Genomic DNA, 27,467 nt, shown 5'->3' with positions numbered 1-27,467 from the left:
TTAGAGAAACAATTATTTATAAAGTCTTCTTGAGAAATTATATATTTTTAATACTAATCTATTGTGCTGTCACTCGCGATTAAATTCTAATTTTTATTGTAACTCTAATTTCTCTACATTTTTTTACATTTTATTTAAATGTTTAGTTTTATAAATAAAATAAAACCGCATTCAAATAAAAAATAAAAAGTAAAAGGAAAAGTTAATATGTTAAAGATTAAAATAAATAATTTTTATTACATTTTATATATTGGATAAAATACCATTAATGTATAAATCCATTTTATTTTATTTTATTTTTAGAAAAACAATTAAGTATATTCTATTTATAAATAAATCTTCTCGAAAAAAGTACAGATTTTTAATATACTATCCATTGCTGTCGTATGTACAATTTGAATTTTGATTTTTGTTTTAATTATAATTCCTTTACATTTTTCAATTATAATTTTATTTAAATATTTAGTTTTATAAATAAAATAAAATCACAATTAAATAAAGAATAAAAAAATCGAAAGAAAAGTTACTATATAAAGATTAAAATAAACAACTTTTACGATATTTATATTGGATAAAATGCTATTAGTGGCACCGTTATTACTCTACTCTCTTGCTACGCTCTCTATTAATCAATTACATCTTTCCTGGACCAGCACATTCGCAATGATTGATAATCGTACATGTTCCTTCTTCCCGATGGACTCGATGAACATGTCTTAACCTCTCGTCGAAGTCTCCGGCGGCAGTAGGTCGAAGCTTCCTAGGCTCCGGCCGAAAAGCCACGTCCTTGAAGCTGCATCGTCGGCGCGGTTCCCCCGCGTTAGAGCGCGGGCAGTCTGAGAGAGGAGGCTTCTCCAGGTCCGTGTTAGTGACACGTGCACAGAACGTACGCGCGGAGAACCGCCGCGCCGGTACGGTTGGAGAACCTTTGTGCGGCTCTACGGTGAAGGAGGAGGGTGTCGCGAGGCACGGAGAAGGCAAGCGAGGGGCCCCGGAGGGAGATGGAGGGAGGTGGGGTACCCAAGTACCGCTATACCTGGAGTCGCCCCAGGCGAAATACATACCTACCTACCTACCTAGTGCGTGTTCTCTCTCTCTCTCTCTCTCTCTCTCTCTCTCTCTCTTTTTTGCTCGTCCGCGATCGCTCCCTCCTCCCATCTCCTCCACCTCCTCACAAGTCCCCCTCAGGCCCCCGCTCCGACAAGCTATACCGCTGGAAGTACACGCCATGATGCACGCCATAGAGCAACGGCGGGGACCGACCAGTGGCTTGCCTCATCTCGCCGACGACGCGCGTCGCGACGTCGCCGTCGACCTCCTTCTCTTTTTTTCTCATTCTCTCCTTCTCCTTCTGTCTTCCTCTATCTACTTTGTCGTCCTGCTGTGCGCGAGAGGAGTTTATTCGTCCTGTTGAATCTCGATCCATAGAAAGATTTCGAGACCTCTAGAAGGATCAAAAATTGTGACTCTGACCATTTTAAGATTGTTAAATTTGTTCGTGCTAGAGCGTTTGATTAGTAAAAGATTTTCGAGTGGACACACTCTAATTGGACAAAGAGTTGCTGAAATAGCATTTACGGAGCGTCCGATAAAGATCGCTGACACAGTTGGCATAGTATCGTCGTTGTCGACTCCGAGTTGGCGAAGAGACTAGAGACACTATCCTATTTGCCATTCAAGTCGATTATTCGTCATTTTACATCGTCATTCTGCAAAAATTCCTCAGCATCGGAGAGCGATTTCCGATTGGAATATCAAAGAGGAAAAATAAAAGTAGGAGAGTTCTTTCCCACAGCTATCCCTCGCGTCTGTTTTGGCATTTGCGATTAATCGATAGTCGCCCTCGTCATTGAAAGATAACAAGTCGTGGGGACTTGAAATTGGTAGACTAAGGATTGCCGGACGATCAGCAGCGAGGAAGAGGACGCCGCGAAGAAGGCTCTCCTTCTTCGCGAGTATTCACCTACCTACCTACCTACCTACCCTACCACTTCTTCTCCTCCTCCGTCTCCTCTTCCTCCTCCTCCTCCTCTTCCTCCTCGTCCTGCTCCACCACCACCATCGCGTCTACAGTCGTTTGGTCGCCGGCGAGCAATACGGTTTACGATCGCGTCCAGAAACAGCTGGTACCGCTGGTCGCGTCCAGCGATCGCAAATCCTCGAGGACCTCCTCGTAAGGACTGGTCCCCCTGGTTTTGGACCAGGTCTGCGAGATAAAGCGAACGCAACGGGGTCGTGAATTCCGAAGAACGTATCCGCGCGAGTGAGAGTGATATTTTTCCGGTCTTTCAGAGACACGACAGGTCGGTGATTCGAGTTTGGTGTACTGCGTCTCTCGCGCGAGTGCAGAAGACAGTCAAAGAAGTAAAAATTCCGAGAATCTCTGTTGCATTAACGATCCAAGGGAACGGGATTTATTATCATCTTTAAGATTCCACAGTTTTAAAACCCGTCGCAATCCATTATAATTTATATCTTGGAAAATCGGCAAAGCCCGAGAGATCCTAACTTGAGATTTCTGAGGGCTCGAATCAAGATCTGTTATATTCCAAGAGTCCAAGGAGCATCAGGATCGTATTTTACAAATTGTTCGAGTATCCCAGGACCTATCACGAGTCCCGGGGACTCGAGAAATTAGCTTTCTCCGGAGGATCGAGGAGTCGACGGAAGGTCACCGGATGGCCACCGCGTCGACGCATATACGTGGTTACAGCCTGTGCGAGGAGCGTCGAGCCGCGACGACGCCCCGCGTCATCCAGCGTGTCGTGCACCACATGATCGTCGACCAGTGAACGACCTCTCTCCCGTCGAGAGGGTTTCGGGAGGCTTCTCCGTGACCGCGTTGTTAATCCTGTTCGAGGAATTTCGGGGGAAGATCGTCTCCGGAAGGTTCCGCGGAGGATCCACGAGCGACCTGGTCTTCTCGAGGTATTAACCTGGCAGAGATCTCCTCCTCGTCTCTTCTTCTATTCACAGAGGTTAGTCACTCGCTTCGTTCCGGTATTGTACACACGCACACACGCTCAGACACGTATACACTTGCGCGTGTGGGCAAGAGTGTGGGTACACGCTCGCGGTGCAACCGACGTGCCCGCGTGTGCGTGCGATCGTATATATATATATATATATATATATATATATATATATATATATATATATATATGCATGCGTATGCGTGCGCAAGCCTCGTGCAGGTATATATTTATCCGTGTTGCGAAAGTGCAACGCGAGCTGCATTATTTGCGGCCAGCGAGATGTGAATTTTTTCGGCGATCGATCGAGACGAGAGGAACACGTTATTGCGGATGCGGCTACTCTCTCGAAACAGATACGTCAACTTCCGTTCCAAAGTTTCAGCTTTACGAATGTACTTGTATAAAGCAAGCAATGATAATAATACTACTTTATTCCATTTCTTCTAGAGAGATAAACTCTAGGGAACAGACATACATATTTTTTGCCTTTCCTGAAATAATATAAAGGAGGGGAGGGAGGGAGGGAGGGGGGGGGGCAGATTACGAAGTAATATAGAATGATTGATTCCATCATTACTGTTATTGCTGCAATAAACCATGAAAGTCTGGGTAAAACTGAGTTTGGGATAGCGAGTTTTTAATCGCTTTGACTGGAGAGCGATTAAACCCAATTTGTCATAAACATATGTTCGACCGAAAACAAGTTTAAAATCTAATTTGATTATAAATAATACATTAGTGAAATATAAATAATATAAAATACCCGTTTGACAATATATTTTTGCTTTAAGGTACAAGATTTTTAAATTAATTAATCTGCTTAATTAATCAAACAGTTTCTGGAAAAATATTTAATCCAATAATCTAAAGTAAAGACGGAGTTTACAACGTCGCTTTCAAGGCGATTAAACTTCACCAAACTTCGAAAGCGCTAATAGAGATTAATCGCGCGATTGATACATAATTATAGATAGAATCATATATACATGTACAACCGCTGTCGACCATGTGTAATCTCCTGTAGAGTTACAGGTTAACGATGGCGAAGACGGAATTCTGACGTCGTCTATTTCGTGCGCTGGAAATCTTTGCGATGACGTAGCCTCCGATTCATCAATTGCGCGCCCACGACGTACGTTTCGAAAGGAAATACGCGGTATAACTAGGTTTAAAAAATTATATGTATATATTTATATATATATATATATATATATATATATATATATATATATACACTGTAAGAAATGACTGAAACTTCAGACATAGTATCTAAAGTTTTCTTACAGACATACTGTCAAAATTTTCAAACAGCATTCTTAGAAGAACATCTGGATTTGTAAAAAAATATCTAAGAGAGAGAAAATTACTTTTTTGAAATTTTCAAAAAGAAAGACTCTGACGATTAAAGCAGACTATTCAAAATTATTTTCGAACATGTAAATTCGAAAATTCAGGTAAAACTGTATCTGAATTTTTAGACAGTTTCTTATAATGTACATCGTAAAAAACTGGAGAGATGAGGTTTTTTTTACAGACATAATTTCTCAATTTCCAGACAAAATTTTCAAACAAAGTGTCTGATTTTACAAACATTTTTCTGAACTCTCAGAAAAATGGCTCTGATGGTTAAGCCAGATTGTCTGAAATTATTTTCAGACACTCAGACTTTTTCAAATAGAATTTGCAGAGGAGTGTCTTAATTTTCAGACATTTTTCTTCTGAATTTTCAGAAAAATAAGTCTGATTAAGACAGATTGTCTGAAATTACCTTCAGACACCAAGATCTAAAAATTCAAATAAAAATCTGTCTGAATTCTCTTAGACAGTTTCAATATACGCCGTAAAATTTAACTACAAACAAAATATCCGAATTGTCAGATAGTTTTCTAAACTTTCAGAAAAATGGCTCTGCTAATTAAGACTATCTGAAATTATTTTCACATACCCAGAATTAAAATTCAGATAAAAATGTGAATTCTTAGGCAGTTTCTTGTACCGTGTATATATTTATGTTTGAAAGAGAATGATGTGATATTTTTACATTATACACCGACGCCGCATTTCACGACGCCTGTTGTAGGCTTATCGCGCGCGCGGATCGCGGGGATTAATGGAAAAAAATATATCTTCAAGGAAATTGTTACTTAATAACGATTTCCTTGAAATATCGAAGTGCGTGATACGTATTCGCGCGGTTCATTTTCGATGGGAAATTACGGTACGATATGCAAATGAATGCGCGAGGAGAAAGCGCGCGATCGCGATTATTGTTAAAATTGTATTTTTTCATGCGCGCATCCCGCCGAATAAACACGGAACTCGTTCTCTTCGACACGGTAGTGCCTGAGAAAAAAAAAGGAAGCAGAAACTTACAAGTATCTATACGGAAATATAAGTACAAGAAAATAGAGTTTCAAAAAAGAATAAAAAATAATCAAGTAATAAGTACATAATTAATTAAATTTAGGAGATAGAAAAAAGAGACAAAGCAATGTTCATGATAAGAAATAATTTTAAACACCTCCATAAATTGATATCAATTAATCACTAATTATTATTCATATTATTATATATACATATATTAAAATGTGTACATCGTCCATTTATATATATTTATAAAATTAATCGACATAAATTAAATAGCTATTAGATTGATTAATTAATATTCACAACCTTAATCGCGTTTTTATCCATAATTAAAAGTAATCATTGGATAAATGAGTCCACTAATAATTTCTCTCTTATTTCTCTCTTATGCTTATCTTTTTCCTTTCGTTGACGTTTTGAGAAATCGGTTCTCTCTTGCTTAAAATCGACCGCAACATATCCGTTCTGCTGCTATGAATCGCCGGCTGCGAAACAAATAATTGGTGAAAAATTCCAGCTGCTCACACTACCGCAACCGTGCCACAGTATTAATTAACTATAAAATAGTAATGGCGACCGTGTCGCGCGCGCGGTCACCTTTCCGCGTGTCGCCGAGTAAAAACTGGTCATGCTCGCGCATTCCGGCACAAATTGAAGAGAAAAAACGACCGAAGATTCGAGAATTCAAAGGGGCGATCGCGAGAGAAGAAACATTTTAAATTCAAATTCTTTTAAATAAATCGACCTCGATGACAAAAGAGCGTAATCTAATGTTTCCAGAGAATTAAGGGAGAAACCCGTATTAGAAAAAAAAGTGGAAAGTTTATTTTCGTGAAAATTTTATTCAGAAATGGAAAGAGTCTCTACTACAAAAGTTTTTTTTTATCAAAAAAATTATTAGATACTGCTATGACATTTTGTAAAAACTCACGACCTTTTAACATCGAATGTTTCGGGCAGGATTTAAATTAAATCCGCTTTTCGTGTGTGTATGTGTGTGTGTGTGTGTGTGTGTGTGTGTGTGTGTGTGTGTGTGTGTGTGTGTGTGTGTGTGTGTGTGTCTTCTTTATTAAAACAGGCGGACAATAATTCATTTAGAAGTAGAAACACTGAATCAAGTTTTGAAAAAAAGAAAAAAAGAAGAGTAAAAACACCTAATAAGTTGTAGTCGTCAGATTTAATTTTTTTATGTCGGTTTAAAGGTTTTTACGACGGGAGGGAGGGAGGGAAGATTTGTCTCCCGTCGTTTTTGTCACTCCTGGAATTTTTGGATAAATCTGTTATTTCTGTCCGTGGAAACCGTGAGTGGAATTTTGATCATTTCGATTCCGGTCTGACACGCTGGTTGAGAAGAGCGTCCAGAAACGGCGCTTGTTTTTTCGAGAAAAACGCAAGGAACAAAGAGACACACGTGGCTCTTCTTTATCTACGAGCATAAACATGTCGGATGTGCGGTCGACAAATAAAAGCGCGTCTAATAAAAGCCTCGTCTAACAGCGCTATTTTTGGCGCCGGCGAAATCCGCGGACTCGCATTCCTCGCTATTTTGATCCTAATTTAGAACCCCCATAAACTTTGACTCAGCCATAAAAGTCCTTTAAAAACACTGAATCGATCGAGTTGAAGTTAATTTATTCCTAAAAAATTGATTTTATTTAATAAAACTAAAAATAGTATTTTTAAATTAAAAACAAATTTTTTACTTCAATAAATATTTAAAAAATCATAATTCAATGAATATAAAAAGTATTTCATATTTATTGAATTTTGAAATTCCTAAAATTGTTTATTTTAAAAGATTTTCAATACTTGAAAAATTACAAAACTGCTGTAATATTTAAAAAGTATATCAATAATCTTAAATGCCACAATCCAATTCTTTTTTCTTTAGGGAAATTCGAAAATAAAATTAAATAAAAAAATTAGTAACATAAAATAATAAAATTTAATTATAATTTCCCCAATATTTTTTGAAAAGGGAGATTTAGAAATTACTCTGTTGCGAGATCGCTTCTCCAATTGCATAGGTAGATTCCCCGAATTCCCTCAATGCGAAGGGGCGTCGTAAGCGCGTTGCATCGATTGCGAGATGAAAAAAAAAAAAAAAAAAAAAAACGAGCTTACGGAATACAGCAAGGGCGGAGGAATAGAAATCGGCGGGAAGACACAAAACGCCGAAACAAAGGCGGAGGATCGGAAGGAGGCAGATACGCAGGAGATACGCATCTCCGAGCGTGGGATCGCGTGCGTATATATATATATATGTATATACTCACTTCTATTGCCGGCGTTCAAGTCACCTCGCGTTCAAGTCGCCGCGGGAGATATCTAGGACGCGCGTCGCGTCGCGACGCATAATGACGCCGACGCTTTTGTAATCCACGTGACTATCGTGCGCGACGTGGGCTAGTAATGCCGAGTATTGTCTTCGATTGAATGCCGCCTTTAGACGGCTATTTCAAAACGCATATATCGTATCTTACCGACGTGATTTCTTTTTAAGCCCCCTACCCAACACAGAAATTAAAAATTCAAACAATTAAATGTCATGTGTCAATAATAATAATTCGCGTTTTTAAGTGAATCAAAATTAATTTAGAATATATAATAAAATATGAAAATATTATCCATCTCTCTCAGCACATTTTATATAGCATATATAAAAAATATTGTTACAATATTACTAAAAATTTTATAATTTTATTACTAAAATATTATAATTATATGTATTATTAAAAAATATAAAAGATAAATAAAATATTGTTACAATTAATAAAATATATAAGTCTTTGTTTCTGATAAAAAAAAAATGGTCAAACTAATATCACTTTCTTGTTTATTTTAGCGATATTTTTTAAAACAGGCTTGAGAATCATACGCGTATAATATATATCAAATCGTAATAACAGATTTATATGATACCAAAAATCTTAATAGGATTCATGATATCTAGAGATTTGAAATAATTAAATATAATCATTTTAGAAAAATAACTTTACGAGATGTAAATATATATATAAAACATCATTACATAATACAAAGTGTAATGTAAAATAACGCATCGTGTGTTTTTTTCCCGGTTACATGGATAATAATTATCGAACATCTTGCACGTTTCATTGAAGAGAATGAGAAAGCAAGGCGGATTATTAATAGTCCTTTTTGCCGATGCGCGCGAGATGCCCGGAGGAAGACAGTGGAAGGACACGTGAGGTCATCGCCGCAAAATACATCGCCGATAGACGAGAAGCCTGGTTGAATTTTATTCCTCGACGATATCCTGGGTCTTGAGATGATCGGAGAAAAATTGATGTTCGAAGAATTATCGCGAATTAAATCAATCGATCAAACATTACTAGCGTCATAATAAATACGAAATATTTTCGAGCGTTAACTAGTTTTTTGATCAGCATTTTGATGTTATCAATCATAATGTCAATATTCGACGTTAGCGCTTCGGCTATGATTAAATCGATCGATCAATCTTGGAAGATAATAATTCAATTATTTCTCGTATAAAACGCGTTTCATTGTTTACAACCGTAAAAGAGCTGTAACTATATGTCAAGAATAAATAAAATAAAAAATAAAATTATTTTACGACACGAGTTCTTCGATTCTGATAACAAAATCGAGACTGGATACATCACTGTAAAAAATTAGATATGCTAAGAAATCAGATATGTTTTTGTCTGAATTTTGAAATATAGATGTATAAAATTATATTTCAGACAATCTGTTTTAATCACTAGGGACATTTTTCTGAGAACTCAGAAAAATATTTAAAAATTCAGATGCTCTTTCAAGAATTCTAAAAACTCACAACAGTTAAAATAACTTCAGATACTTTGCAGTTATTTTTTATAATGTAATTGACAAACAAGTAACTATCAACTTGGCGGTAAGAGCGATACGCGGATGTTAATGCGTAAATTTTCTTTGGAAATTAATTCTTTCTGCGAAAATTTGAAACGTGCACAGGGCACATATTTTACTTGGTGTATTTTACCAAGAAATAGATTCTCATTTTTGAGAATTCTATAACCCTTCCTTACCCCCTCTAAATGGCTGTTATCGCCATGTTGATAGTTACTTGTTTGTAAATATTAGGAGCCTTATTTATTCGAAATAATAATGTAATTGAGTTTGTAATTAATTTCAGACAATGTATCTTAATTATCAGAGTCATTTTTTGAAAGTTTAGAATACCCTTTTGAAAATTCTGTCTGAAAATTCAGACAGTGTATCTATAATATAAAAAAAACCTCAGATACTTTGCAGTTATTTTTACAATGAAATTGAGTTTGTAAATAATTTCGGATCTGTCTTAATCGTGAGTCATTTTTCTGAAAGTTCGAAAAATGTCTGAAAATTCAAAATTCTCTTTTAAAAATTCTGTCTAAAAATTCAGATAGTGTATCTGTAAAAAAAACTTCAGATACTTTGCAGTTATTTTTTACAATGCAATTAAGTTTGTAAATAATTTCACACAACCTATGTTGATCATCAAAGTCATTTTTCTGAAAGTTTAAAAAATGTCTGAAAATTCAGAATACTCTTTTGAAAATTCAGATAGTGTATCTATAAATAAACTTCAGATACTTTGCAGTTATTTTTTACAATAAAATTGAGTTTATAAATAATTTCGGATCTGTCTTAACCGTGAGTCATTTTTCTGAAAGTTTGAAAAATGTCTGAAAATTCAAAAAACTCTTTTAAAAATTCAAATAGTGTATTTATAAATAAGCTTCAGATACTTTGCAATTATTTTTTACAATAAAATTGAGTTTGTAAATAATTTCACACAATCTATGTTGATCATCAAAGTCATTTTTCTAAAAGTTTAAAAAATGTCTGAAAATTCAGAATACTCTTTTGAAAAATCTGTTTGAAAATTCAGGTAGTGTTTCTGTAAGAAACGTCATGCTTGCAGTTATTTTTTTATAATGAAATTGAGTCTGAGGTATCTTCGAATCGCCGTTGAATTCTTTGGAGAATTAAGGACTGTCAAAGTAAAAGACAATCCGCTCGTAAATTGTAGGACAAAGTTATCGCCGAGTGACTTTCATCAGTTTCTAGACGCTGTTAAAATACTCTACGAGTAGCAATGAGTCACCGCTTTCTATCGGAATGTTAATGGCAAATGCACATGTGTGTTCTGGACGGATGGAAGGAAAAGAAAAAAAATCCGATTTCTCGCTCTTGTTTCTCTCTTTCTTCGCGTTTATTCCTCGCATTATTGATATCGGAGACGTCCCCCACGAGATTAAAGGAAAGAACTCGCGCGACTTCGCGTAAAAAACTTTAAATCTCGTAATTACGCTTATTTACTTGATTGCGAAAGGCTCGATCAAATTTTAAATCGGCAAATACGCATATAAATAAATTCCTCTCGCCATGACAAAGTCGTTCGGTTAATCGAGGCAAAATCTGTTCCCTCTGCTCGTCGATGAATTATCAGTTTATCGAGATGAGTGATGTTCGACATAATTCAGTGTCTCCCCACTCTCTGTATAATTAACTAATTAAATTCTATAAATATTAAATTCTATTATATCAAGTTGAATCAAGTGTTAATTTGAAGGAATTTTTTTAAACTTTAGATTTGACATTCAAATTTAGATTTCTGCTTCAATTTTAATATTTACTGATATTTTTAATATACATACATTTTCTAATTTAAACTTTTCTATTATTTTAATTTTTAAAATCATCACTTAATATATTTTTATTTTATATATATTTATATATATCTATCTGCTGATGTATTTTCTTAAATCTTTTTACTCTGTATTAAAGGGAGTTTCTCTTTCTTTAATAAATTGAATATTTAATAAATAAATAAACAACGAAATAAATAATAAATAATTAATAATTAAATAAAAAAATAGAAAAATAAATATATATTAAAAATATCAGTAAATATTTCAAAAATCTAAAAAATTTTTCTTTTATATTTTAGATTCTAATTCTTCGATTTCTTCTTAAATTTCAATTTCTACTCCAAACTAGGTCAAACGATAATCTCCAACGGGATCTATTATTCACACATCTATTAAACGCGGATTCTAATCGACTCTGAATTATGCACCGCGTTGCAGTAATAATCTACACGTTGCGCTTAGTTGCGGGTTTCGCGAGGTCTAATATATTTTCCGCGCGCGAGCTCTCGGCCTGTACGAGTAGTGCAGGACAGGTTCCTACGACGACGACGACGGCAGGATACTCTGACATTTGCCAGGTTGATAGTCGAGTGGTTCACCTATAGCGAGGTGCACCTATCCGTTGCCGTTATACCTGGTGTCTCGGAATCGTCAAATGTTCTTTAAGAATTTTCACGGTGATGATTCTCTTTCTCAGAATAAGAAAACCACAATTTGTATCTATTTATTTATTTATTTTTATCAAGATATTTAAAATTATTAATTTAATATACTAGGCTAATGTCAAAATCAATCAAAAAATAATTTTCGATTTCTCAAATTAATTACACGACACATAACATAATATAGAAAGACAGAATTTTTACTGATGACATAGTGTAAAAAAAAATGATTTTTTTATTGACGAAATTAATTACGTAGGTGAATCTGAGGTGAATTTTCTCTAGATAAACTAATGATATCTCTACAATTTAGGTAACTTTCAATGTTTATAATCGATTTGATATTTCCGTTGAAGAAAGATCGATTCTAAGTCGAAGAATCCAGCTGGACTTCCGGTGGGAGTTTTTGGGCTCATATAGGGTGTTTACTCCCTGGAAAATCTGAAATTCTTAAGGATTTTTTTTGTAAAAATCAGAGGAAATTCTCACGGGATCTTATTAAATTTGTCAAGAATTTTTTGAAAAATTCTCTTTGTGATAATTTCATAAACAGTTAATAAACCAAATTAATGATTTAAAATATATTGTAAATATATATCTATTTTTGTTTCTACATTCAATGTCTTAAGAAAATATTGAATATGCAGTACATATTCTTCATAATTTTTAACAATAAAAAAAATAAAAAAGCAAGCGAAAAGTATTAATCTCATGAAAACTATTTAGGTTTTTTAATCAAAAAATCCTCGAAACATTCTCTTCACCTGGAAGATCGGGGAATCTTTTCACGAGATTTGAGTAGACACCCTGTCATGACGGTAGATATTTATCGCGCGGTCGCTCGTTAGATCCTACGCCACATTTCGCGTTGAAAAAGCAGGCTAAGGCCCCGGGATGGCAGTGGTACGATAATTATCGGCTAGAAAACGCGGGATGGCGCATAACGCGGAGAGTCACTATGTAGGCAGTTATAGCCGCGCGATTGCAGAAGCGGGCTTAGAGCCGAGGGCAGGTTTGCAACAACCAACCAACCGCCGTCGCTGCCAAGAGAGAAATTTTCTGCAGAGTTGCTGCGCCGTAGCGGTCGTTTCGACATAGGTGCAGAATCGAGGGGGCTCTCGAACCACCTGGGCAGGTGCGAATGCAGCGTGTTGGCAAACGCGCGTGAAACCGTATCCTTTTTCCATCGACGATTCTCGAGTAATTTCGCGAGGAAATAAGGCGGAAACGGTTTCAGGCGTCTCGCGAGAACGCGAGAGGGAAAATAGGGCTTGCTCGAAAGGAGAGGAAATGACAGATTTCGTTTTAGCCACTTTAAATTGTTTTGAAATTATTAAAGATGACGGGAGAAAAAATTTCATAGCAAAATAAATCTCCGCGAGCCAAGTGAGTACATTCCTCAATTTCGAAGGCGAAGTTTGCCTTAATGGAATTTTAATTTCAGGCTTAGTTACAGAGATATGTGATGCAAGAAATTGGAAAGTCGCGTGGAGATAATTTTTGAGTGAAGAAAAGGGCTTTTCGCGAATTAATCTTCGGAAAGAGTCGGCTAAGGATTACTTAAAAATTATACTTTTCAATTATAAATTTTTCATAGAATTTATCTGTTATTAAAATCAAAAGTTTAAGTATACACAATGTACATGAACGCGCGAATGTAGGAAATTGGAAAGTTACAATAAATGATGCAGGATATCTACTCAAATCTTGTAAAATAATTCCTTGAAAATTTTCTGATATTTTTGTTAAAAATTCCAGGTAAGAAGAAGATCTTTTGGTGCAATTTTATAAAATAAATTTTTTTATTGTACGCGTTTTCAATCATATAAAAGAAAAAGCACAAAACTACTTAAATTTCAAGTACTGAACAAAAACTGAATAGCTTCAGATAAACATTTTTAACTTTAATAACATTTTTTATTACTAAAAATTAAAGTAAAGAATATACATATTCAATATTTTATTCAAATATTAAATATATACACAGAGATAGATATATATTCATAATTTATAGTATAAGAGCAAAATTATGAAGGACAGAATTTAAAAAAATTTTTTTTTAATTTGTAATTTTTTTATTTCTTATGGAATAAAATTCCTTGATTTCTCCAGCATAAAAAAATTCTCTAAAAATTCCAAGTTTCCACATTTTTCCAGGGAACTACTCTGTGATTATTTCCTTCGATATTTTTGCTTAGGAAAAAATTATGGAGAAATCATAGATTAATTCATAACTAAAAAAAGAATAACGTTCTATACATTTTTTAAAATAACATAAATGTTATTTTAATCTCGATTAAAAAAAAATCAATCTCTTCATAAATTCCATTTCAATTTATCTCCTTTCGTCCCGAGGTCTCACTCTAAATACGTAATGTCTAAATTCTAAAACTTTAAGTTCCTCCGTGTTTTTTTGTCTTCATATAAATCTCGCATCTTCGCGCGCGAGAGGAAATGACTTCATGCCAGTGAACAGACTTCGGGCCGCGCCATGAAAAGACTTCTCTTGGTGTGCACGTGTAATTAAGGGTGTAATTAGAACACCGGATAAGAGCGGTTTAGAACATTACAAAGGCGGACCATTACGGTGGTTCAGAGAAATGCATATACTCGAGTAAGTATATACTGACCCAGTATTCTCAAAAGAACAACCACCCGATGCCGTTCGAAAAAAGAGAATTATCCTATGATTTTCTTAATATTTTTTTATTTCTTATATTCTAAAATTATTTTATTATTTATTTTATTATTTTTCTCTATTTATTTTATTATTTATTATATTTTATTTTTATTTCTTATATTCTATTAAAATTATTGTTTAAAAAACGATGTGCCTGATACTCTTTGAATGTTTCATTATTTTTGTACAATATAATATTTTTTTATATTTTATTTATATTATATTATATTATTTATTTTTTTCAATAATTCTTTTTTTATATTGGATGTTACCTCCAGACAGAGAATGGTGTATACTTAAATAAATAAGTTTCTACGAAAAATAATACAAGTTAAAGCATTAACTTCAACGCATATTTGTTGGAATATTTTCACTCAAAATTGCAATTTTTGTATTCGACCCGGCAAACCTAATGTTCTTCGATTAGACAGCTCGTATAAAATTACTGTACGTCTACATTCTTGGCATCCGATATTTATGTAAAATGTTTTTATCCTCCCGTGCATATCCCTAAGCTAATATCATGCTACGTGCGATGTGTCGGAGACGTGATTATGCGCGCAAAAAAAACGCGCATCAGAATCGTCGCGGAAGCAGGCCTCTCTCGCGCCTCTTCGTCTCGGTTGTCAGAGCTAATGCAAAATCGCGAACGTGCCGCGAATATGGCACATATATACCGCCTCTGCATGCACTTTAATGACGATGTCGCCCCGCGTTACTACACGGTGTGTATTTATTAGCGCGAGTCGCGCTTAGGATAGTACGCGTCTTAATTAGCTTCGGCGGTTAACGAGGTTACTCGGGACGATACCGTTTCGACGATGAGCAACGGCAGGAAAAAAACCGCGTAAACCTTTGTAAATCGCGTTTTAACTGCACGAAAAAAAAAAACTCGATCGTAAAAGTTTTTAATTGAATTTTTAATCGATCTGATCCGACGACGAGAAAACTAAAGACTCTGGTAACGGTCCAATTTTTTAAAGGATCGTAAAGTAAAAATTTAATTTAATTGAATAATTATATTTTTTTCTTTTACGTAAACTGTTATAATTATTTAATTAAATTTAATAATAGTTTTATATAGATTATTGTATTTATTTTTAGCATTTATAAATATATATTAGATATATATTAATTTTTAAGAAATAATATTGTCATATTTCTTAATACATAATATGTATAAATGTTTTTCAACATAGATATAATTCATAAATTACATAATTTATTAAACTGATAAATCATTTTTATATTATTGGAGGTTCGTGGGATTTTAAATAAAATATTCGAGTGAATCTCAAGATCTCTCTCTCTCTCTCTCTCTTCTCGACTGGACGGAAGTAGTAAGTGGTTTTCCTATGTGTTGGTAGAAAAATGCGCAACGTCTCGTTTACTTACATCCGCATTACGAATTAATGTCATATCCCAGAGTCAGCAGCGAGAATCGTATAAGGATCACGAGAGAGCTTTCCTTATACCGGGTGGCCTTTGAACTCGCGTTTCGACAGCACCGGCTGACAATAAGCAAAAAACTGAGCTAATGCATAACCAATGGAGCGGAATCGAGACACGGAGCCGCGCGATTAACGATTGTCGTGACATACCGCCTTTGCGGATGTCGATATTTCGAACGGCTCGCCAATCAGAAACGGTTATCACTGTTGATGAAATTGTCACCCTAGCTTGGCGAAGAAAAATGGAAAAATTCCTTTTATTTCTCACACACGATTTTTGAAATAATTATTTCTTTTTTTTTTTTATATATAATTTTTCCTCCTACTTTCAAATAAGTTTTTCTTAAAAAAATAATGAACAAAAATTAATTTCTTTTAAATGTATAAATAATAAAATATATAATTTTATAATTATACGTAATTATATTTATGATTATAAGTTTATAATTATAATCAAATGATTTTTTCTTAAAAAACATAATTAACAAAAGTTAAGTTCTTATAAATGTATACATATTTATTTCATTATTTATACATTTATATTTATTAATTTTTAATAAATAAGTAAAGAAGGCTAATTAGTATTATTTAATATTAAGCTTAATTAATGAATATTTATCGACTTTTTAGAAATTTCTAAAAGAGAAATGATCTTGTTGTACAAAAATTTTGCTTGTCCAAATTAACGATTCACAAATTAGTTTGGATATATAATGTAAGGTTCCCATATATATATAATTCGGACATAAACGATAGAGTACCGTGTTTTGACTTTCTCCACGTGTCTGTTGTCTGTCAAGTTTCGTTTCGATTCCCGAGTATTGCCCCGGGGCCGGTTCGATCGGTTGCGCAAATCGCGGTGCTCGCCTCGGTGCGAACTTCCGTTCCTCGTCAAAGAAAACGGACCCGGTTGACCCAGTTTGCGCGCCGGTTGGGGCCGGACCGGCAAGGACGCTGCGAAAATGGACAGCGCGCGGTGTCAGCGTGTGCGTTGTCTTGTCTTGTCCTGTCTCCCCGCCCAACAAAACCCGATCCACGAGAGGGTGGAGCAGTCAGTCGACCGGTGCTTTCGAAACGCGACGGTAATTATCGGTTATAAAGTAATACCGGCCCGGTTGCATCCACGCCTGATAATCTGTCTTCGTCTTCGAAACAGGAAATTGACCGCCGTCTCTCTCGCCCTCTTTCTCTCTTTCATTGGGTGTTTAATTAGAAGAAGTCATTTGACGATCATATATTAAATGTAACAACCGATATTGACTTGAGATAAGTCGATCAATATTATGTCCTCGGGCGATCATTTTCGATTTCAACAATATTTAATGTCATATATTTTAAGAAAAAATAAAAATTATCTTCATTAAGCAAAAAGATAATTGTGGAATAAGAAAATTTTTTCGTGTTTTTCTTTTTTTGTATATATGATGGCAATTATAAAGAATTTAATATCATATATATATATATATATATATAATTATTTTACTAAATTATTTTAATCAAATTATTAAAAAATAAAAAAAGAAGAATAGAGAGAAGGAAAAAAATTAAAAATTTTTAATTTAAATCTAGCGTACCAAAAGATGACAAATGACATAATTAAGAAATAGAAAGGTATCGAGAATTAAATTTAAGAATGACAGATCTAGAAAAGAAAGAGCGTTGATCGCATCGTTAATTTTAGTAGTATAATTAAATTTCTGAGTTAATCAATCTGACATTATAAGATGAGAAATTATATTACAATAAGTAAGAAATAAGAAAATAACATAAACAAAAGTTAAATTTATGTAAAAGTATCAGAATTAACCCAGAACAACAGCGCACAATATTTATAAAATATTTTTAATAATTATTTGAATATTTTATAAATATTTATCAAAATATTTCACAATTATTTTTGTATTTTTGTAATTGTAGATTGAACAGATATCATAGAAAATATCCCAACAAATATTTCAGAAAAAAATACAAATATTTATGTATATTAATGTATATAAAATATATATAAAATATTTATATTTAATTATCATAAATATTAGATACTATATGAAAAGTAATGTAAAACCTTTCACAACATCAAAGATCCCTAAATTTTCTGTGTACATATTGCACGATCTATTAACTCACGAATTAATGAATTAATCTTGCACAAAGAGTAGATGGAGAACGACAAATTGACGAAATCAAAGATGAAAAAAGTGATGAATGATAATCGAATCTGAGAAGACGCCGATATCCTTAGAAATGCATCCGGATTAACGGTAGTCGATCAAAAGCGAGCGCGTTTGACAGGTAATACACACGTGACAAGCCAGGGCCAGGTCGACGATTAATGACACCAGCGTTCTCGCGGTAGCGAGACTATTTGGATCGCCTCTAACGATCGGTCACTGTAAATAGGTTGAAGGCGTACCCGGAGGGGGCTAACATCGAGGCCGCGTTCCATCGCATTAAAGTCTTCACTTGGACCCCGCGATTTCACGCAATATACGCGATACACGCGCGCGTTTCGTGAATGTGTCCCCTCGCGGCGCAGAAATTCTTCCAGCCGCTCGATGTCACTCAAATCCAAGACTAGATCGCTCAATTTCAATTGTGTTATACAGAGAAAGAGAGAGAGAGAGAGAGAGAGAGAGACCACCGAGAGATACCGATCGTTTCGTGGCGAAATAGCTGTTCAGTTTCGTCAGCTGCGTCGAGAGCGATCGATCGATTGTCAGAGGTAATTTACGGTGGGAACAGTCATATATAAAGCGGAGAGAGAGGCACAAACTCTCCTTTTTGCACTAGCAAGTTAGGTACGTTGATTCATATCTAAGTAACGTCGAACTCTGAAAAATATCGCAATTGAATTTAAATTATTAATTACGTAATAATGTCTTTTTATGCCTTACAACTATACTTTTGTTAGAGGAGAGAGAAAAAGGAGAAGAAGACTCTTCTCTCGTTATTACCTCGTTGAGAATTATAATATACAAACTCGTGAGAGCAGAAAGTCGAGAGAAATTATACTTAAAGGGAAACCGGTACGAGATTCATAAAACCGGTGTATATAGGCTACAAAATTTATTTACGGTTCCTAAACCCAAGATTATTCAGCTCTCTTGGTTTGTCCCCTCCCTTTATTCGTAGAACTCAAACAAGGCAAAGAAATCGCGTTTCATTCATCCAACGTCGAGTATTAATCTCTTAAAATAAACCGACCTTCTAAATTGTTTCACGATAATTGCAATTTCGCAAAAAAAAAAAAAAAAAAAAAAAAAAAAAAAAAAAAAAAAAAGACCCTTTCCTGTCCAGAAAAGCGTTGGCGCTGACTCCTTCAGGCTGCCAAGGATGGCCGGCCAAGCCCTCTTGACGTTGGTTGTTGGGGCAACCGCCGGCACTCTAGCTGGTATGAGAGAGCCCCCTTGTATGGCGGGGGCCGGAGGGGGGTACGGCAAGCAACTCGGGGCGATGTAGGCGTGCGGGAGATACCTACCTCTATCCAGTCTCTCTCGCGTCGGTCTCGGTTCGTTCGGTCACGTGGTAACGTCAGCGAACCGACCGACACAGGCAATCTGGTTGCGCAACCATCAGCCAGGCAGCCCGAGACGACTACGACGAAGGAATGATGCTTCGTTCCTTTGCGTTTGCTACGGTAAATAGGCTAAAAGTGTACCCACCTGGTATGTACCCAACATCGCGAGACCGCATTTTCAATATAACAGCTTCGATATATCCTCTTTCTCTCTCTTTTCTCGACTCCCACTCATCTTGCTTGTCATCAGCAGCTTTAATTGAAACTTAGTTTTCTCTCGTTTTAACACACGGCACGTTTTCTAATAAATTTGGGAGAAAGATTAGTCTTTCCGAGTAAAGACTGATCTTGTGTATAAAAACATTGGTCCTATATTACTTGCTATCAAAATAATGGCCGATTTGATTGCACTAGTAGAAAGATAATATCCTTTCTTTCTTGTAGTCTTACAATTTCAATTTCTTACAATCGTATATGTAGAATGCATCGTAGCGAGGCATTAAATTTAATTCAAGCAGAGATTAATTAATATAAATCGAGCGTCAACTATATATAATTATAAAAAGATTAATAATTAATTTAAAAATCATCTCAGATTTTTTATTTCTCACAATTTTTTACCTGGCTTCTTTCTCGATCTCAGCAAAGTGCTGGGAAAAAAGGCTGGAAACAAAAAATGCATCAACGACCGAATAAAGACGTCGAGGTTCTCCAAAAGATGGTCCCGAAATTCGCGCTAGTTATAAATATTCGAAATTTCTGGGACATCCTGTAAAGAGGGCTGAGTTTAATCATCTGTCGCGTAAGGGGACAGATCAAAGGCGGCGAAAGAGGAAGAAAAAATGCGAGAGAGAGAAAGAAGGAGGGGGAAGGGGAAAACGTGCCATTATAACGGCCGCGAAGAATTCCGTGTTCCTGTCGTAGCCAAGAAATCGAGATGAGGGCCGATTCAGGAGGATTGGAAATGAAATTTCGGCACCTTCGCGAATGGTGTTGGATGCTATCTATACGCGGATGCGGAAACTGGGTCGGCTAACGGTGAAATTCGTGCCCCGGCACGAAAATCCACTTTGTATATCGCGGCCCTAGGTGATCTTCCGGAAATCTTCCGATTTAATCGCAGGAATCGTACACGTTGGAACTCGATAACAACAGTCGGCCACTATCTTATCAAACATCTTCTGGAATGGACTCGTGAATTGCGATTTCAATCTGTGATTTCAATCTCAAAAATAAAAAAAATATATAGTTTATATATTTATATTTTTATACTACACATTTATATATTTATGTTTATATATATATATATATATATATATATATATATATATATATTTAGATGCTATATATATTATATTTTTATATTTAATATTGATTATTTTGTATATTTATTATATACAATATATATATTTATGCATTATAATTTATATATTTTCTTGGAAAAATTATGGTCCTAAAAAATGTATAAAAGGTATCTTTATTACATCTGTCAATTCTTAAATTTTATAATTTTTTAAATATATTTTTAATCTATTTTACTTTTAACATTGATATAAATAAATGAATTAATCTCCAGTTTTTGAAACGCACATCATTAACTAAATTGCGACGTTATCATTAATTAAATCAATAATCGCTGAGTAATTAATAATTAATAAATAATAAATAATTAAATAATATATTAATAAGTAATGAAATAATAAATAAGTAATTAATAATTGGAGTCGACTATCGCAAGCAAACGTTAATTTAAAAATTTTAAAACGGTATCATTATTACATCTGTCAATTCTTAAATTTTATAATTTTTTAAATATACAATTTTTAATATATTTTATTTTTAACATTGATATAAATAAATGAATTAATCTCCAGTTTTTGAAACGCACATCAATAATCGCTGAGTAATTAATAATTAATAAATAATAAATAATAAAATAAAATTAATAAATAATAAAATAATAAATAAGTAATTAATAATTAAAGTCGACTATCGCAAGCAAGCGTTAATTTAAAAATTTAAAAAATGCTCTTTTCTCTTTTTTTTTTACGCGAATAAATACACATCGGGCGCGATCGCTCTGTTTCCTGAGAACTTTAAAATCGCGCACACGCACCTGAATCCAGTTACGGTCTCGCACGACTGAGCAAACTGGAAATTTCCACGGAACCCGCCGTTGCTTTTGCACGCTGATATTTTCCACAGCATCGGCTACGTTTTTATACGGATGACGACCGGCAAGAGTTGAGCAAGAAACCGCGAAGCGACGATAAAAATCTGAAGCGGAGGTAACGCGCGATCTGCGCGCGATGTCGATAGCGAATGGATTCGCTCCTGTTCGCCAGTTGGCTGTCGTAAAGAGACAGGTAAATAGCGAGAGATTCACCGCAAAAACGATCTGAGTCGTTTTCGGCTCGAAAAAGAAGTAGCTCTGAGAAAATTTAATCCAATTTTAACAACGTACGAATTAATTAAGATTAAATAATTATAACGATATATTTAATCCTGATCATCTCTATTAATAATCCTTCTAATTTCATCTAGAATTTTATTGGAGATTAAAATTCAACCTAGTATAGTTTACACTATCAATTAATTTAAATTGTTGTAATTCGAGAGTTTAAATTTTTCATCCGCATTAAAAATTAAATTAAGTATCTAGGCTGAAAAAAAAAATGTAAAAAAGAACGAGGAGAGAGATGAAATTTTCTAATATTAAGACCAATTTTCCTAAATAACTCCCGTTACATGCCAAATTAATGAACATGAAAATAATAGTCGGGAGATGACTTTTTCTTTCAATTGTGTATCTTGTCCGGGGATTTCTTTTTTCTTTTTTTTTAATCATTATATCTCAGTTCTAGAGAATAAGGCCTAATTAACGGCCAAAAACACGATGAAATCGACGACGCGTTTTACTTTGTAAATATAGGCAATCGGGGTAATTTTCGTTCGCATAAATTATCGTAATCGCCACTTAGTGAGGCATTTAAGCGCTTCCTGTCTTTCGCGCGTCGTAAAAGAAAGACACAGAAAGAGAGAGAGAGAGAGAGAGAGAGAGACTCCCCTGTGATTGAAAATATAAAAACAATCCTTGACGGATGCGCAAGTAACTTCTCGGACACGACGCTTCTTACGGTCCGTTCAGTTTTTATCGTCGCATCGCAAAACGCACAAAGTGTTTCGAAAGTCGTCCACTTTGATTGCAGAGTTTGCAGTTTATTTTTCACGATCCATTTATGCTTATTCAATTTTTTTATTTTTTTTAAATATGATATATGTTAATACATCAATAAAGTAAATTTTCTTAAAATAAAAAAGTATATATATATATATATATATATATATATATATATATATATATGTATATATATAAGTGTATAAAAATATATAATAAATATATATTATAAATGTATGTAAATAAAATATATTTTCTTAAAATATAAATAAAATATATGCAGTTTATTTTTCACGATCCATTTACGCTTATTCAATTTTTTTAATTTTTTTTTTTTTAAATATGATATATGTTAATACATCAATAAAATAAATTTTCTTAAAATAAAAAAGTGTATATATATATATATATATATATATATAAGTGTATAAAAATATATAATAAATATATATTATAAATGTATGTAAATAAAATATATTTTCTTAACACATGAATTAAATGTGTGTTAATAAAGGTCAATAATTTCCGCAAAAAAAAATTTATAAAAATAGACGCAGGTAATATTTAAACAAATATTTAACAATCAATTTTTTAAATGTAACATTATACTGTACTACAAAATATCACACATATCAATCGCACATACTTCAAGTTACATTAATAATTCGCGAAATGATAAAATAAAGTGCATAAGCAAGTAACAAGCGTCTCGTCGTTAAATGTCACAGCATGTGTGTGTGTGTGTGTGTGTGTGTGTGTGTGTGTGTGTGAGAGTATATGTATGCGTGCACGCATCTATTTCTCGGCGAGAGAAGAGCAGTCTCGGACCGACACGCAGTTACAGTTACCGGGAGTATATATCATGTATTCGAATTTTAATCGAAAACCGAGATCTCTCGACGTTTTGCGTAGGCCGGCTGGTCTCGTCGGCCTAGAAACATATTCGCGAAGACACGAGCGGCCTGGGTTGCGAGTTTGTGTTGCACACTCTGCGCGCGTAAAGCGTAGCTCGTGCGAGACGCGGCGTTAATACTTTAATTAGATGCTCCAACGGGTTTCAGGAGGGGGGAAAGGGGGAGGGAACCGAGAGTTACGTTTTCCCAGTTGCATCCTCGGTGATTTTCTGCCATCGTAACGAGGGAAATCGACGATTAGTAACGACCATCGCGGGATGCCAACTATACTATTTTTCCTTCGATGAAATCCGATGTAAAACGAAGGAATTGACAGATCATCTTTTTTTTTTTTTTTTAAGAACGAAAAACGCGAGAAAGGATTTAAAATTGAAGAGAAATGTATCATTTTATTGATAATTGTTTGAATCCTATATATTTTATTTGGTTTTTTTTTTTAACTGCTTTTTTTGTGTCTCTCTGAATTGAATTTTTATTTCTTTTTGTGTTCTCTGATTATTATACATTATCAGTATATATCAATTTATTTTTTATTATATATTGTTTTGCATTTTTTATAACAATACTTATAGGAATAAAACAAGATAGAGAGAGAAGGATATATCACACGTTTTATCAATTATTTTATTTAATCATCCTACATTGATAACTTTTTTAAATTATATATTTTATCTTGTTTGTTTTTTTTAACTATCCTTTTTATCTTTCTTATTGAATTCTTATTCCTTTTTATATTCTCTGATTATTATTAATTATTATTTAGATATTATTTCATATATTGTTTTTTATCATTTCTTATAATATAAAAATAAAATAAGAGAGAGAGAGAAGAATGCACCACAATTATCAATAATTTCATTAAAATGCTAAAGTTTTTAAAAATAATTTTATTTTCTTTACTTGGTTTTTTTATCCATTTTTATATTCTTATTTATTACTCTATTTATTTGGTTTATCGGATGCTAGAGATCTTTATGAATATTTTTCAAGGAATTCCCAGGATACTTATGTCCATCCAAGGATACATAACAAATAAACGAAACGGAAGAAGAGATGCGTTATTCCTCAGCCTTGAGTGATTTACATTGCTGCCGGATATATTCCGTTGTAATTACGCGATCGCGCTCGCATATTATAAATAATTTCAAGTTTCTTATTCACATCGAAGAGCTTCATCGCATTTCCCGCCTCGTGACTGGGCTCATTCAAGCCATCAACATACACTCATTGTCACTCATTCTATAAACAACCTGACTTTTGATACCTTATTATATTGGTTAATAAATCAATTATTATCGGCAATAAATCAATACCCGTCATTGATGGATTTATCTCGACAGCGACATCGTTTTTGCATGTCTTCCTTATCATGTCGTTAACCTTAGCACAGAACAAAATACTTAATTTATAGTATGGTAAAGTGGGATCAATTATTACTCATCGTAAACGAGTGTGTTCTCAATTTAAAAGAATGTTTGTCAAATAATACTGCTTTAATATTAAATAAAAAATTCAAAAGTATATAAATTAAGTTAGTAAAATAAGGAAAAGAAAGAGAGAATTTTGAATTAAATATTATTATAAATATATTTTGAATTAAATTTTAATCACTATTAATAAAATTAAATATTCGTGTGCGATAAATGTTTAATAAATACTGGGAATAATTTAAATTTGTATTTTTATAATTTAATTTTCGAGCAGTATCAATTATTTTCATGCCGGTCGAGATTCCAAATAAAAATGAAAAAATACACAAAATGTAATATTTTTCTCGTTTTCTCGGAACAAATCCAAGCAACGATGATAAGGTCAACACAAGCCTTTGGGCACTTGTTCACGTGTTATAAAGTACTTACAGTACACCTCTCGCTCTCTGTAGGGGGCCGATCCTCGATAGTAAATACTAGTTTCGACCTTTACTGCAAACACATTATAACATCAGTATCGAAAGGCTCAAATTAGCCATGTCATCGCGCAGCTTGATTCAAAATATAAATACAATTCTCCCTCAATTTTAAAAGTTTCGGATTCGAAAACAGACAACAGCATTTTACAAATTTGTATTTTCTTTTATTTTAATTATTTTGTAATCTGTATTTTTATTTCCTTTTTCCTTTTAATTGTTTTATTTTTATTTCCATTTCTAATAAATAAATAAATAAATAAATAAAATAAAAATAAAACAATTTTATTATTTTATTATTTTATTATATTATTATAGTATTAGTATTTTATAATTTATACAAATAATATGTGTAAATAAATAGTTAAATAAAAATCTCGATTTATTAATCGAGATTTTTATTTTATTTATTTATTTATTTATCAGTGGAAAATAACAAAACAAAACAATTAAAAGAAACAAATACGAAAAGAAATATAAGCGCGATTAATAAATCGAGATTTTTATTTTTATTTTATTATTTATTTATTAATTTTCCGACTCTTAAAATAATTTTAGACGTGTCTTTTAAATTTTTCACGCATGCCCGTTCATGGCCGCGAGCATGTTTACACGCAATGACAGAGTATCTTGCGCGAGCAAGAGGACATCTTATTATGCAAATGGTCGCGGCCGATACGTCTCTCTGAGAGACGATGATGATAATGATGCTACGTCGACGTCTTTAAACACGCCGTATCCGAGCGGCTGCTTTCACGTGGTCCCGATAGAAATCATCACGGCTTTTCTAATCGCTGATTTACGATATTCCGCGGCGCGTATAATTATCGACCTTTTTCCTCTCCTTCCTCTCCCCCTCTCGCTCTCTCTCTCTCTCTCTCCCCCTCTCGCTCTCTCTCTCTCTCTCTCTCTCTCTCTCTCTCTCTCTCTCTCTCTCTCTCTCTCTCTCTCTCTCTCTCTCTCTCCCTCCGCGCGTTTCGCGAGATTAATGATGCGCGTATACTTTTTCGCGCACGCGAACGCTCTGAAAATTATCCGCGCTCTTAGCGGCGCGTAATTACGCATTTCGTCACGCCGCCGGATAACAAATTGCTACACGGTATATCTTGGATCCATACAGTATGTATGTATATATATCTCGGGACGCCCCCCCGCGATCTTAACGATCCCCCATCCCCGGGTCTCGATTTTTTTCAAAGGAGGCCCTTATCGACGCCTCGTTGACCCTTTCGAGTTCTTATTTCTCTCGGAGGGAAAAATCAGAATCTCTCCTCTACGCGTTAACCATCCCCCGAAGAGACGGTCGTAAATGAAAATTATCGCTTGGGAGAAATAATTAATTATTTTTCATATTTTTATCTAGTGTCGAGAAAGAAATCGTCGACGAGGGACAAATGATCGAGTCACTCGTACGCAGAAATAATTAATAAGTCTCTCTGCGTGAATCACGGTGATGTAGAATTATGAAAAAAGTTTGCGTTCAATTTTCTTTCTTCTGTCATTAAGTCTGTCCGTTAATAAAAAGAAAAGATTGAGTGTTATATGTAATTGCTCAATATTACTCCGATATATAATTTAGGAAGTTAAATAAAACTTATATTATATACTTATATTTATATTTATTTTTATTTTTAATTATACATATTTATATTTATTATTAGTTATACATGTATTATATATTTATATGTATATTTATTATATATATATATATATATATATATATATATATATATATATGTTTTTTGTCTTTGTTAATGTGTAATTTTTAAGGATGTTTAATTTTATTCAATAATTTATTTGCTGATACTTATTTTAGTATTTGTAACACATTCTTTTTTGTGATACTGACAACAAAGAAAGAGAGGGAAGGAAAGAGAGAGAGAGAGAGAGAGAGAGAGAGAGAGAAATCTCTTTGCTGTTTATAAATAAATAAGTAAATATATAACGTGACGGTAATTTACGCGAGTTAAGTAAATTAGCGATAAATAATACTTAAGGAATTAACCGAGAAGAAAGTTGATTATACATTATGCAGATACGGCGCGTTCATCCTTTTAAATTGAAGGCGAGAGAAAGAGAGAGAGGGGGGGAACCTCTAGTACATCGCGACTGACCCATTAGCGAGGCGTAAATCGCGCGGACGTGTTTACGGTG

General features: G+C 34.0%; 1 protein-coding gene across 1 annotated transcript in view; it reads left to right on the top strand.

The window, feature by feature from the left end:
• Positions 1-1,216: 1,216 nt before the first annotated feature.
• Positions 1,217-27,467, top strand: part of LOC140673885 (uncharacterized) — a 59,567-nt gene continuing 33,316 nt past the window's right edge. The window contains exon 1 of the mRNA XM_072907122.1: positions 1,217-2,978. The gene's annotated coding sequence lies outside the window, so the exon portion shown is untranslated. The remainder of the gene's footprint in view (positions 2,979-27,467) is intronic.

Source organism: Anoplolepis gracilipes, chromosome 15 (assembly GCF_047496725.1).
Source record: "Anoplolepis gracilipes chromosome 15, ASM4749672v1, whole genome shotgun sequence".
Lineage (NCBI taxonomy): Eukaryota > Metazoa > Arthropoda > Insecta > Hymenoptera > Formicidae > Anoplolepis > Anoplolepis gracilipes.
The sequence above is the reverse complement of the archived record's forward strand: the minus strand, read 5'-3'. Positions and strand labels throughout refer to the sequence as shown.